Source organism: Penaeus monodon, chromosome 7, assembly GCF_015228065.2.
Source record: "Penaeus monodon isolate SGIC_2016 chromosome 7, NSTDA_Pmon_1, whole genome shotgun sequence".
In the NCBI taxonomy this organism is placed as follows: domain Eukaryota; kingdom Metazoa; phylum Arthropoda; class Malacostraca; order Decapoda; family Penaeidae; genus Penaeus; species Penaeus monodon.
In genome coordinates, this window is record NC_051392.1 from 24098734 (window position 1) to 24104659 (window position 5926).

At 42.2% G+C, this 5926-nt stretch overlaps 1 protein-coding gene across 1 annotated transcript in view; it reads left to right on the top strand.

Annotated features, from left to right (window-relative positions):
- The first annotated feature begins 1540 nt into the window (after nt 1–1540).
- LOC119575132 (high-affinity choline transporter 1-like) overlaps nt 1541–5926 on the top strand; it is a 35055-nt gene continuing 30669 nt past the window's right edge. The window contains exon 1 of the mRNA XM_037922564.1: nt 1541–1769. The gene's annotated coding sequence lies outside the window, so the exon portion shown is untranslated. The remainder of the gene's footprint in view (nt 1770–5926) is intronic.

Sequence of the window (5926 nt, forward strand, 5' to 3'; positions counted from 1 at the left end):
TCCATCCTCGTTAAGATCTTCGACCCTACCACCTCCATTTCCGCCTCTAACGTTCTCGTCAGCGCCTCTGCTCCTGAGCCACACTTGGCCACATTCCGATCTCGTAAACTTTCCCTTTTCACTCCGGCAGATATTATTCTATCATAGATAACATCCATCACTCTTCTCTACATGCTCTCTCTCTCTCTCTCTCTCTCTCTCTCTCTCTCTCTCTCTCTCTCTCTCTCTCTCTCTCATCTCTCTCTCTCTCTCTCTCACTCTCTCTCTCTCTCTCTCTCTCTCTCTCTCTCTCTCTCTCTCTCTCTCTCTCTCTCTCTCTCTCTCTCTCTCTCTGCCTCTTACACATTATCCAATACTATGGACTGCTGATCGGTATTTAATAAATTCTTCCAGACTTAGTATCAGAGCTTGCGCCTTCACCATTCTGCTTCCCTCCCTTCACTCCACGCACATATACTCGGTCACTAGGTCTTCCTCCTCCTAATTTGCATTCGCCTTTACCCCCCATAATAAATAATACGTCTTGGGAAATGCATGCTTTAAGTTTTCAGTGATATAATCGTCATTGTTTACGTAGTCACTGTTAATGAAGTTTCAGTAATTTCACTATCAGTACCAACACTGCAATCATTATCAGCTAGATGATACCAGTTATTAATGAATGTGTAATGTCTTCTTAACAATTTCAACAACAACCAGTATCTCGACAGTGGTGATTGGCAACTCTGTATTTTGTTTTGCCTTTTCCAGAACCAAGTTTGAAGGATGAATTTAATAACTTTCGTTTGTGATTTCGGTTCAATTAAATTTTAACTTTTTTCTGGATGGCAGTGACAACTATGGCATATTTAAAGGATTCAGTATGGTTTTCCCATGAATATGTTTACAAGACGGAAAAGTTGAGCTGCTTATCTTTCCCGAAACGTTTTTTTTTCTATACCGTGCACATACCCCTGTACGTGAATTTTCGTCTAGCTATCAGTCTCTAATACATGCTGCTATTGAGTTAAATTACTTGATTTTTTAGGATTGATAGCTTTGTTCATATCAGATTCTTCTGTGTTCAAACGGTATTTATTTTATTATAAAGTTAATTTCGTTAGCCGCGTTAGGGAGACACAATTTATTATTTTCTGAGCTAAAAAAAAAAAAAAACTGACACTACAGGCAGAGAATATAATTCCATGAGATATATTGTGATATCTAAATCGTTATATATTACCAACTTAATAAGGACAAAGAAAAGGTAACTTACGTAGATAAGACATGGCAACTCACTTCCGATGGTCCTGGAAAAGTTACCAAGTGACATAAAATACTTCGCTTTTTCGCATTCGAATACTGAAATCATTCTTTGAAATTATGAAAAGATGAATTTTCTGCGAATATATCTTAGCAACCATAGCACAGAATACCTAAATATTTCGATATACGCCGTTGAATTTGAGCAGAATTGAAAGTGATGGCGCGACGGCAAGAGTTTCTACCTGGTGATGCCGACTATTTTGACCAAAACACAATCAGTTGACTGCGACTCGTTGATGTCTCCGCATTCGCATATCACCCTCCGTCGCGTATTTTACTTGCTGCTATATTTTATTAATATAGACCTGCGATTTTAATTATGAGTGTAGTTTTTCATACAGATAATTTTTTATTTCCATTCGATGCTTGAGTGAAGTTAGAAGTTTTTAAACACGCGTTGATGTCTTTTACTGAGTGACTTCCCAGAAATTTAGAAGGAACAGTGTAGACTTTTATACTGCAAGGTAAGTGTTGTCACTATTGAACATTAAAGATGTGAAATTAGATTGTTATATTTACCATGCAGAGTGGGAAAGAGATAAATATATACATACAAACACGCGCCCACCCGCACACGCACACACCACACACATACACACCACACACATACACACCACACACATACACACACACTACACACACATACCACACAAAACACAACACAAAACATACCATACAAAACACAACACACACACCACACAAAACACAACACACACACATCACACACATACCACACCCCACACACACCCACACACCAACAGACCACACCACACCACACACCACACCACCACACCCACCACACACACCCATCACCACCACCCACCCACCCCACCACCACCACCCACCCACCCCACACACACCACACACACACACACACACACACACACCACACCACACACACACACCACACCACCACCACACACACACCCACACCACCACACACACACACACACACACACCACACACACACCACACCACACCACACACAAACACCACACCACACACAAACACCACACCACACACACACACCACACCACACACCACCACACACACACCACACACACACACACACACACACACACCACACACACACACACCACCACACACACACACCACCACACACACACACACCACACGCACACGCACCACACGCACACGCACCACACGCACACGCACACGCACCACACGCACACGCACCACACGCACACGCACACCACACACCACACACACACACACACACACACACACACACACACACACACACACACACACACACCTATGCGTGTTCGTAGAGTTGGTGTGTCTACAGGTGCATGTGTACGGACACAGCAACTCCTCTTTTGGCCCCAGGGGAAGGCAATATATTGTAGCTTCGAATTCTAAGGAATGCCAACTTGATATAACGGTCCTGACGGCAGTTAACGAGAGCGACAATTTTATAGTGTTTTATAATGTCATCGTGTCCAATTAATTAAGTTTGTTTTAGCTCTACTTGACGAATGGTAGATCCGAGTAATATGGGGCCTTATTGCGGTCCCCTGGCCCATATATATATATATATATATATATATATATATATATATATATATATATATACACATATATATACATACATACATATATCATACATACATACATACATATATATATATACATCAATCAATAACGGTATGCTCATGTTTGAGCAGCCGTGGACCTCTCCACCATCCTTCGCCCACTAAACTCGATCTTACGATTTTCTTTCCACTTATACCATCGACAGCCCGCAAATATCTTTGATATTGTCGCTCAGTCTTGTCTTCGGTTTGCCTCTTCCTCTGTTTCCTATCACCATCCCTGTCAGCAAGTTTTTCTCAATACTTCCACTTCTCATCACATGACCAATAAACCTCAATTTCCTCCTGTTCAAGATGTCCAACAGTCGGTCCCCACAATTTATTTTTCTCAGCATCTCATCATTCGTCTTCCTCTCCGTCCAGCTAACACGCAGCACTCGTCTGCAACACCACACCTTAAAACCATTGATCCCTCTCCCGTCCATCCACTTCAACACCCAACACCCAGAACCACACGATGCAATTGGGAAAACTAATGAGCTCAACAACCTCAGCTCCGTCCGCAAGGCAATGCTTCGGTCCCTCCAGATGCTATTGAGAGCAACTGTGGCGCCTTTGGCAATGGTAATTCTTCTTTCCATCTCCGGTGAATCATCATATGTATCAGCTAAAACAGCTCCAAGATAAGTGAACTCCCTCACACCCTCCACAATCATTCCACTGACTGCAACATGCTCACCATTGTTCATTGCCGGTTATCTTTGAATCTTCATGATCTTAGTTTTCTTGGCATTAAGAAACAAGCCAGCCTTTTCGCTTGCTTCTCCAACTTTATCTAGTAGTTGTTGTAGTTCAGTGATACTGCTGGCAATCAAAACTATATCATCGGCGCACCTCAGATTTGATATTTTGTATCCTCCAACATCCACAGTTCCTTCAAAATTCTGTAGATGCTCCCGGAGTGAGCACGTGGCAGGGTCCCCAGTTCCCCTCCACGGAGAGTGCCGGTGGTACCTTTTTTAGGTAATCATTCTCTCTATTTATCCGGGCTTGGGACCAGCACTGACTTGGGCTGGCTTGGCCACCCAGTGGCTAGGTAGGCAATCGAGGTGAAGTTCCTTTGCCTAAGGGAACAACGCGGCGGTCGGTGACTCGAACCCTCGAATTCAGATTGCCGTCGTGACAGTCTTGAGTCCGACGCTCCAACCATTCGGCCACCGCGGCCTTGACGATCATGGGCTTCCATGATTTTTTTCTTAGCAATTTAGAGCGGTGGTTTGCCATTGCCTTCCGCCTGGTGTTTTTTATCGAGTCACCACCTCTATCCACCCGGCACTGACTTGAGCTGGCTTGGCCACCCAGTGGCTAGGCAGGCAATCGAGGTGAAGTTCCTTGCCCAAGGGAGACAACGCGCCGGCCGGTGACTCGAACCCTCGAACTCAGATTGCTGTCGTGACAGTCTTGAGTCCGACGCTCTAACCATTCGGCCACCGCGACCCCCATATACATACATACATATATATATATATATGTATGTATATATATAAATATATATATATATTTTTTTTTTTTTTTTTAACAGTTGGTTCATGTTTGAGCCGCTGTGGTCACAGCATGATACTTAATTGTAGTTTTCATGTTGTGATGCTCATAGAGTGAGTACGTGGTAGGATCCCCAGTTACTTTCCACGGAGAGTGCCGGTGTTACCTATTTAGGTAATCACTCATACGTACATAATCATATATATATCATCATCAATAACGGTATGCTCATGTTTGAGCAGCCGTGGACCTCTCCACCATCCTTCGCCACTTGACTCGATCTTGCGCTTTTCTTTCCACTTGAACCATCGACAGCCCGCAAATATCTTTGATGTTGTCGCTTAGTCTTGTCTTCGGTTTGCCTCTTCCTCTGTTTCCTATCACCATCCCTGTCAGCAAGTTTTTCTCAATACTTTTACTTCTCATCACATGACCAATAAACTTTAGTTTTCTTTTGTTCAAGATGTCCAACAGCCGGTCTTTACAATTTATTTTTCTCAGCACTTCATCATTTGTTTTCTTTTCTGTCCAGTTAATATGTAGTACTCGTCTGTAACACCACATTTCAAAACTATTGACCTTTTTCTTGTCTATCTTCAGCACCCAACACTCAGAACCATATGACGCAATTGGGAAAACTAATGAGTTCAATAACCTCAGCTTTGTCTGTAAGGTAATGCTTCAGTCTTTCCAGATGTTATTGAGAGCAACTGTGGCGTTTTTTGGCAAAGGTAATTCTTCATTTTATCTCCAGTGAATCATGATATGTATTTTTCTCAGCACTTCATCATTCTTTTCTTTTCTGTCCAGTTAATATGTAGTACTCGTCTGTAACACCACATTTCAAAACTATTGACCTTTTTCTTGTCTATCTTCTTCAGCACCCAACACTCAGAACCATATGATGCAATTGGGAAAACTAATGAGTTCAATAACCTCAGCTTTGTCCGTAAGGTAATGCTTCGATCTTTCCAGATGTTATTGAGAGCAACTGTGGCGTTTTTTGGCAATGGTAATTCTTCATTTTATCTCCATTGAATCATCATATGTATTAGTTAAAACAGCTCCAAGATAAGTGAACTCTCACATTTTCCACAACCACTCCATTGATTGTAACATGTTCATCATCGTTCATTCCCGGTTATCATTGAATCTTCACGATCTTAGTTTTCTTGGCATTAAAAAACAAACCAGCCTTTTCGCTTGCTTCTCTAACTACATATATATATACACAAAGATATATATGTACATCATCAACAACGGTATGCTCATGTTTGAGCAGCCGTGGACCTCTCCACCATCCTTCGCCACTAAATTCGATCTTACGCTTTTCTTACCACTTGTACCATCGACAGCCCGCAAATATCTTTGATATTATCGCTCAGTCTTGTCTTCGGTTTGCCTCTTCCTCTGTTTCCTATCACCATCCCTGTCAGCAAGTTTTTCTCAATACTTTTACTTCTCATTACATGACCAATAAACTTTAATTTCCTCCTGTTTAAGATGTCCAACAGCCGGTCTTT